Below are 9,771 nucleotides of genomic sequence, written 5' to 3'. Positions count from 1 at the left end.
GTTAGTGATTTTACGGTAACTATTACTGTAAAAGGTATATCAGATGTCTAATTCAGTAACCTGTTTCAGTAAAAATTATTTTGCGATAAAGAGTACAAGCACCTTTGAGTGCGGGTACTTATTACCATTATTTGATTCGGAATTTTTACAGTGAACGGGTGCAGTAAGGGATTACTAAAAAAAACCATCGTTTCTAATACCATTAGAAAAACAATTTACAGGGGAATATTTAAATGTTGACAATTTGTGCACTATAAAGAACAATTTGTTATTTATATTGAATTAACAATCTACTTCCTTATAATGGTCAAGCAAACCAACAATTAAAGCTTTTTGATTTGAAAAATTTTTATTATTAACAATAAAACATTTTATTCACAAACTCTGCAGATCAGTGTTTCAAGAGAACAAAATCAATTTGAGGAATTAATTTTGTGAGTAGATATAAGAAAATTAGTAAAAATTCTCAATGGTATGTAATATAATCGATGTTCCGTTGCCATTAGCATGAATTCATTTTCTCATGGCATGTTCGAATACATTTCTGTGCTCTGCGTAAACTGGTTTTACAAGCAAATCCTCAATTCGTTTACCAAAGCGAAGTCTCAATGATGGAGCTCTTTCAGACTTTCTCTCAATTGTTTTCAATTTCGGTACATCTCCGGCTAACATCATCATTTTATACAAATCCTTTAAATGAACTGAAATGTAACACAAATGTAACACAATGTAACACAAATGTAACACAATGTAACACAATGTAACACAATGTAACACAAATGTAACGCAATGTGTATGTAAATGAACTGAAATGTTACACAAATGTAACACAAATCTTAATTACTTTTTTATAATAAATATTCTATTTAAATATTACACAAGTGTTACCTTGACTCTTTGCTCTAGTTACAAGCAAGAACATATTTTTGTATTTTTTAATTATAACAAACACTATAATTAATAAAAAAATTTATTAGATGATCGGAATTATATTTATACTAAAATATAAATCCAAATAAAAGAGTTCCAATTTTTTCACTCACATTAAAAAATTTATCAATAATTTACTTTGTAAATTAGCGAATAATGAATAAGTGCTTCTCTTATATCTAAATAACTGCAAGTAAGTGGAAATTTGAAAAGTTATTGTTTGGAAAATTTTACCTTTAACACAGAACGAGACACCTGCAATTCATGCTATATTTTATAACCATTAACATACTAATTATAATATTTATCACTTAATTCAAAACAATGGAAAATATAGTTAATAAAAATTCGGCATCAAAGGGTTAAAAGTTACACAATTTACGTTATTCAAGATTTTGTCAGGAAACAAATTATAACATAAGATGGAGAGAAAAGGGGTTCGCTTAATTAATGCGATCATACAGACGTTTTGCACCGACTAACTTTAAAATAGCGAAATGTTCTTTGTTATTTAACGAAGTTTAATTCTCCGCTAACTGGTTTTAGTTTTAGGACTTCTTTTAGAAAAAATAACTTGGTAATCATTTATAAAATATGTTTAATTTTTAAAAAAAACTTAAATGAAAGTACTAATAAAAATTCAACAAAATAGAAGGCAGCATAAAGAATGAGAATTTTAAAAATTTTAAAAATATAGTGAAAAAATTGGCTGAATAGTTCTGCGAGGCACGCTTGACCATGCAATTAAAAATTGTATTTTAAAATTAAGACTATTAAATTGATACTGCTATATTTAAAGACATTTAAAATTTTAGCTACGTAATTGGTAGCTCTGTACTCTTTCTAGTAACTTAATACCAAACCACCGGTTTCAGATAATCATCCGTGAATTCACAAAAGTTTGATTTAAGAAAATATAAAGATACATCTTAATATTCGTTAAATATTTTTTTTTTCAAATCTCTTTAATAAATTAAGTATAAATTATCACATGACTTAAAATAAACATTGTATTTTAGAATTTAAAAAAAAAGATTAGTAATTAATTATCAACGAAAAAGTCACGCTACGTTTGCTAAATAAAGTTCCTTGTAAGTTTAACACATTTTCCTATTAATCACTCCACTTAATTTCGGTCCATTTCATTGTCACCAAATTATTGTTGTAAAAATAATTAAATTTAATTTTTCCCTAAAAAAATTTATCTATCTAAAGTTTCAAAATTTTTATTAAGTAAAAGATTTTCTACTAAATAAAAACTTTGAAACTGTAGAAACTTTTCAAAAAATAAATTCGTAGATTAAATGGTGAAAAAAAATTTGCCTCATAATTCAAAATATTTCCACCTACTATTAAAATAAATAATAAAAACTAATAAGTAATTATTTAAAAAAAAATTTATGTGAAAAAATTGTGTTTGGGTAAACAATTTTCATCAGTGGGTGAAAAAAAATTTTTTAAAAATTTGCTCAATTAGTTTTAAAGATATGACCAGAAACGCAAAAAATGAGATTTACATTAAAGGAACCAAATTTTGATCCTCACTCCTAACTAAACTATGAGGGCTGCAATTTCCAGATAGCGGCCGGCTACCCCCCCCCCCCCCNTAAATAGTAGTTGACACTAATTAATTAACATATTTGAGATCCCCCCAGGAACCATTAAAATTGTCACTCAGTAAGCGAAAATCTGATCATTAAAAATGAAATAATTCACGATATTCTTTTTCTTTCGAACAATGTGCAAAATAAGAAATACAATATGTTAATAACTTTTGAGCAAATGATTCATATTTCACGTACTACCCGAGTTTTTTAAAAACTGGAAAATTTGATAATTGAAATTTGAGTTGTTGTTTTTCCTTAATTATTCATACAACTGATTTTAGAAGTAAATAAAAAAATCAATAATCAAGTAATTTAGTATCAGAGAAGTTACTTTAAATTTAGCCAGTTTAACATGAGCAGAGATGTAGCAACCAACTTCATTTGATTTAAATTGTGAAATCGGATTACGTGTATATTTTTATAGTCCAACTCTGTACCACGGGATCAAAATTTTGATCGTTCATGAACTATAAATGGTCATGGATTCTTTATGGTTTTCAATTAATGACAAAATCTCTTTACTTACATTTATGAAACTCAAAATTAGTGAAAGTAATAATTATTTTAGCAACTATCAAAAATTCTTAAATTATGAAATCTAAAGCTTCTCGTGTTGTGTTTCAGTATATACTTTTATGAGACGAAATCCACAACTTAAAAAAAAATCGTTCGAATACAAATTTAAAAATACGTCTTATATTTAATAAAGAATTCTTATTTTTCAACTATTATTACCGTTTTGTAAATATTCGCCCATCTTATTATAGAGTTCGTACAAAAATAAATAATTTTTAACTCTTCTACTTTACACTCCAATGTTATTTCTGTTCATTATTAAGTTATAAAAAATAATAAATAATAATGAGATATTTTTGCCTGATATTATCTTCGAGTAATTATGTGTAAAAATGCTTTGATACGAGCCTTTGCAGGACAAGTACAGTGTTTAAAACTTTCAAAAATCGATAGCAAAATTAAGAGGGTTGAAATCATTCCAGAATGTTCATTATCAGTACAAGAATTCTCCTTAAGAATAATAAATAAATTAATAATCCTACGAATTCTCCCTAAAGAATCATTATAGTGATGGGAATAGAACTACTAAAAATGAATTTTGTAACTGAAATTCATATGAAAAGCCCCACATTAAAAAAAATTTACCTTCTTATTTAATATTTAAGGTTATAATAATTAGAACTTACGTGTTTTATATACATTGGTGATATCTTGGTGATATCAAATATTAGGAATTTGTAAGATTTCCTTAGCATTTTTATTTATTTTATTTATTTATCTATCGATCCATTTATTTATTTTTTTATCTATCTGTCTATCTATGCATCTATCTATCTAATTTATTTATTTATTTATTACCTAATAAAAATGATTTTTTTAACTGAAATTCATATAAAAATTCCTATATTAAAAAACGGGAACGTATGTTTTACCTTCTTATTTAATATTTAAAATTATAATTAGAACTTACGTATTTAATATACTTCGTTAATATCTTGACGCTATCAAATATTAGGACACCTTTTTTGAATATTTTAAATTTCTTTAACACATTTATTTATTTATTGATTGATTGATTTCAGATTGCGGTGTTTTTGAGTTTTATAAATTTGACCTATCTCTAATGATTTACATCTGTCACACGAACATTAGATAAAGTAATAATAATTTGTACAATAATTGTTGTGTTCTAATCCAAATTTTAAAAAGAGCGTCTCATTTTAGGGTAGTTTTCTCTACTTTTTCGACCTTTCTGAAAATACACTTAGTTTCAAATTTCCGGACATTGTATGCCGTACAAGAAAAGCATCACTATTTAGGAAATCTTATTGTTTTCAGGAAGAAATATTTACTGTAGTAAAATGTTTACAATTTGACATCAATAAATTCCAAAAATAATCGAAAAAGCTGGAAATGAAATTTGAAGTATTATTATTTTTATTTTATTAAAATAAATAAACACTGCAAAAAATAATTTACTCATAAGTACTTATCATAAATAATTATACAGATTAACAGATGCTTGTAAAAAAGTTTTTCAAAAAAGTAGCGGGTAACATTAGTTACTCCGTAGAGCTATATTATTTGGCGATTTATTGAAAATGATCTTTGTCTAAAGGCAAAACAATGAAGCTTTAATGCTAATATGTTAACAGCTAAAGAGAAGAAAGATTTAAAAGCAAAATTTGACATCCATTTACATGCTACTGCACTGAATAATTAGGTAATTGTTAAATTCATTGAGAAAGGGATTAGAGAACTAAATGCATATTAGACATGTATTATCTATAATGCCATAACAATTTACTTTTTAAATGTTGAAAGTCGAATCTAATTCATTTCACAACACATTTTTGCATTCAATTAGGTTATGATCAAATTACATATATGGCAAACAATACATGAAGCACATACCTATAGTCTTTGTATTATTTTACAGGGAAATTTTTTTCTAAAGAAATATAGAGCAAATATTTACCTAGAAGTGCCTCACAGTCAAATCTCATAACCGAATTGCTTGATACAGTCGTTGATTTTGTAACCATCCCCATTATTACCAAAACAGGTAAAATACTAAACTTCATCTTTTAATCTGTAAAGAACAATAAAATAAATATCAATCATTTTCAATCAACTAGATAAGAATAAAGCAAATATATGGAAATCTTAAATAGCTTTTTTACATTTTAGGCATGGATTTAATGAAATATAAAGCAATGAAAATAAAAACAATACTTAAACTTATAATGCTGTTTGTCACTATAAAGTGAAACTGAGAATAATTTCTCTTTCTTTGGTTTATAGCATCGAAACAGCTGTATGATGTATAACTAACAGCAGTATATCAGATAACCTTTGTTTTATTTTATTAAACCCTTTTCAAAAAGGCTTATACTAATTATCATATTAATCTTTTTCAATGCAAATATAAGCCTTTAACACAGCACTGTTAAAGGCTTATATCTGCATTGTCTTTATATCTGCGTTGCCTTTATTTTAAATTGCTCAAAAGAACTTATCCATTTTTTAAATTTCATACAAAAAATTTTTTTACACAAATTACTATATAACTTAGCTAGACTAAACCTCATTCATGCAAATAATTCAGCTAAATGATACCAATTCTATTTTTATAGGGCTTATTTCTTTTATCTATATTTTTATTTTTCAATTATATGCTATCATAGGTTAGCCGCAAGAGAATATTTTTCCAATATTAATTATTTCTATATTGATTTTTTATTTTCTATATTTCTTATATCATTTGAAGATAATTTCCTTTTGAAGTAAATTTTAAATAAAAACTTTTTATACCTCTTTACTCATACGGCATTTAAATTTCGAAATTAATAAATTACTGCACATTACCATAATTAAAAATAAACTTAATTGTCAAAGATTATTGACGAAAAAATATTAAAAAACGATCTCTATAATCCAAATATTTTGAATATCAAAAACAGCTCCAATTCCAATTATTTTAGATAATTGAGGTCCTACTTTAAATACCTTTAACTCAAGACTTCTTAAACTTCTTACATTGAAGAGCCTCTTTTCATTCTGAAACTGTTTACATAGTAACACGTTTAAGGAGGCACTTGTAATGTGTACAAATTGTCATTTGAAGATTAATATTCTTGAAAATGAATTTTAATATAAAACATATTCATACCTGTCTGTACAAAATAGCATTTAAATTGTAAATTATATAGCTCTACATTACTATATATAGTACTATAATTAAAAACAAACTAGAATATGAAAGTTAATTGATGAAAAAAGATCAACAAAAAGATGTTATGTCTAAAATCCGAATATTTTGATTATCTGAAGAAGGTCAAGTTCTTTAGATAATCAAGGCCCTAGAGTAAATACCTTTAATTCAGGGCTTCTTAAACTTCTTACATTGAAGAGCCTCTTTTCACTCTGAAACTTTTTACATAATAACACATTTAAAGAGGCACTTGTAATATGTTATAATTATAAATTTGAATTGTTAGAATTTGCTGAAATATATTGTTCAAACTTGTGTCAATTCTAATTTGGTGCCGAGTATTATTATATTATTATAGATTTTAAACTTGATGACATGACATTATGTTTCAACAAGAGCGGAAATGTGGTTCAATTTAATACCTTATTCAGGTTGCAGGAAACTTGTAGCGTATTGTGGTTCAACGCTAAGCCGGTTTTTCTGAGCGTGTAGAATAAAAGGCAAAGATTGATTAATTTATAAAAATAATTGTTCATTTATGAAGTATTTTTAGTATTTTTTTTAATGTTCTATTTACATTTTTTCTCTAGGTTTTTTTTTCAATTCAATAGAAGTATAGCATACATTTTTTTTGTTCTAATTTTCTTACTTAGCTGCTCTATGAATGGATTAACTTTCTAAAACAATCTTTGCTTGAAAAATTAAAACGTCGCAGAGATAGAAATAAAGTTCTAATGAAAAATAACTTTTGAAGAAAAATTTCCATTCATTCTAACCAGATTTCTCAGGTCGATTTTGCTTTTCTCCGATGGATATAAGATTTAATTAAAAAGATTAAAGACTTTGTCAAATATAGAAGTCTAAAGCAAAATTCCAGATTCTGAGTTAACGAAACTATCAAATCTCTTTCACGGGTTTTTTTTTTCTTCACACTAGAATTTTGCTTTTGATTAAGATTTAAAAAAATTTAGAAAAGGGAAATTGAAGTTAAAACTTTTCAATGTGTTCTGTAGCAACACGAAGTCCATTAAACTAATACTGCTTTATTTTGAAAGATGGTGACGAGCCTGAAATGTATAATAGTTGCTGGTGTTTCACAAAAAGTTCTAGGTGTTTCACTTGCTTCCGTGGTGGTAATTATCATGCAAACAATGATAAAAACGATTATAGCCGAAGACCCGCAAATTTAAAGAAGCAATTTTAAAATTGGATTAATGACATACCCTCAAATAGGTTCCAATTTTAAAATTCAATCAACTTAAATGCACTCATGAATAAGGTGATTTTCAGCAGCCCTGAGCGGTCGTTTAATTTGCACCCTCTAAGAACAAATCTGACCAGATTATGTAATAAACTTTGAGGTAAAAATATAATTATTTTTCTAAAGTATGACGAACACGCCTCATTCTCAGAAAAAAAAATTATTTTTTGGCTTAGGTGGTCATAGGGTAATTTTACCACAGCATTAAAGTTGCATCTGAAATAACAATAAATAAGCTATGTAACTAAAATAATGCTTTTGTTACGCATGCATTAATTTACAGAAATTTTAAGCAGCAAGGATTAAAAATGAAATTTTTACGCAAAAAATTCATTTGATTAAGTTTAACTTTTTTTAATGAAACATAAATCTAATTTGATTTAGTGATTAATGCTTTAAATTAAGGTTTGTATAGTTTGAAAAGTTCTCCTCAAACCTTGTTTAACGAGCTACCAGAGGTAATAGAAAATATTTCTTCGTCAACGAAATCTAAGTAAGCACGCTTATCACTAACCTTATCAGTAAACAAATTGACTTTTAATTTTAGCGCGAATAAAATAAAATATTTATAAATCTTATTTTTACTTCCAAGCATTTATCCAAAAGAAGAAAGAAATTCTAACCTGAGACACCTATATGAGACTAAGATGTAAGAAAGACAACTTCAGCTAAAGTAAGATATCGTTATTAGCTATGATTTAATATTTTTATATCATTTTTGAAGTACATTCTCTTTCAGTCCTTCTTTCATCACGTGATAAAGATGCTCTGTTCCGCCTCCTTGGATCACATCCTAGTACTTGATGGACAAGATATTTTTTATCATTTATCCCCTTGGCCAATAAGGGAAAAGTGAATGTAAAGAAAAAGATTTTAAATTTGTTTGATATTTTATTTTTTTATTTATTCCTTTTAAAAAAATATAAGAGTTTTGCAATACTCAAAATTTTCTACAACTATAAACTTTAAATCTATAGGGGGATTCTGGCCGTAAATATCACATCCTCTTAATTCTAAAAATTTCAAGAATTTCGAGGATAAAGGTTCTAAAAGTAGTTTTAGTGATTTTGAGTAAATTAGCTTTAAAGTTTAACAATAATTGAAGAGACACTTTCAGTTTTAACATTTCGTTAAATTTCTCGAGATATACTTAGAGGATTATTTTATAACTTTAAAGGAGTTTAATCCATGCGATTTCACATCAGCAAAATTTAAAGCATTCAGAGGTTTGAGGGATCATCAATAAATTGCCAACGAAAAAAATTTTTTTGAATACTCTGTCAGAGAATATAGTAATAAACTTGTTGCTTGTAACAATTATTTCGGTCGCTATATGCAATAACGGCATAAAATTTCGTAAGCCTAGCTTAAATATTTATAGAGATGCGGGCATTTTTTAAAAAAAAAACTATACTTTGTTTTTATTTTTTATTTTTTACTATTACTTTAAAATATTCAATAAAACTAAACAAAAGTTTTTGAAGGATTTTTTAATTGATAAGTATCATTTTAAAATTTGAAACAAATTCGTTGAAAACTGCGCGAGATACAAGCATTTAAAGCAATTCTTTCATGCTTCTCACGAGCTGAAAACATTTAATTTTTTTCGTAATTCGTGTATTTGGCAGCTAATAAAAAAGTCTGATTAGAAATCTTGGAAATATAGAAAGTTTCAAGCAATTAAGTACTTTTTACAAATTTCGAAAGAAAGCTCTGAATGGTTAGGAGTTTTCGTGTAATTTCATATTGTATCATAAGATAAGACTTAATAACAAGTGATAAGGCCTTACAATAAACATTCGTACACCAAAATCTGATGTTATAAGGAAAGAAAACAGGGAAAAAACATATTTTTATAGGGGATGATCCCTTGCAATGCTGGCGTCATTTTTAATAAGTCTTGTTTAATAGTGCAAAATAACATTTGTGAAAAAACCCTTATCATTTAGAACTTTCGTTTAAGAAAAATGCACAAACTATTTAGAAAATTCCCTGAAATTTTTTGCATTTTCGAGAGATTCAAATCAGACTGTTTTCATAAGTAACCATATACGATTCACAACAAAATTTAAAAATTTTTCGTGCATGTGAGTAGTATGAAGAAACGACTTTAAGTACGCAAATCTTACTCTTTTTTTAACGATTTTTTTTTCAAATTTAAAAATTATAATTTTTTCTCTTAATTAATAATTTCACCAAAAAATTTGTTTCACTTTATTGAATATTTTTAAAGTTATGGCAAA

The 9,771-nt window shown here is 26.3% G+C and overlaps 1 long non-coding RNA gene across 1 annotated transcript; it reads right to left on the bottom strand.

The window, feature by feature from the left end:
* Window positions 1-563: 563 nt before the first annotated feature.
* LOC107449354 (uncharacterized) lies at window positions 564-8,280 on the bottom strand. The gene is made up of 3 exons (XR_001584766.3): window positions 8,152-8,280; window positions 5,032-5,145; window positions 564-701 (listed from the first exon to the last, which is right to left on the bottom strand). It is a non-coding gene; the product is annotated as an uncharacterized lncRNA (long non-coding RNA).
* Window positions 8,281-9,771: the final 1,491 nt, after the last annotated feature.

The sequence above is a fragment of the Parasteatoda tepidariorum genome, chromosome X1, assembly GCF_043381705.1.
Source record: "Parasteatoda tepidariorum isolate YZ-2023 chromosome X1, CAS_Ptep_4.0, whole genome shotgun sequence".
NCBI lineage: Eukaryota > Metazoa > Arthropoda > Arachnida > Araneae > Theridiidae > Parasteatoda > Parasteatoda tepidariorum.
The sequence above is the reverse complement of the archived record's forward strand: the minus strand, read 5'-3'. Positions and strand labels throughout refer to the sequence as shown.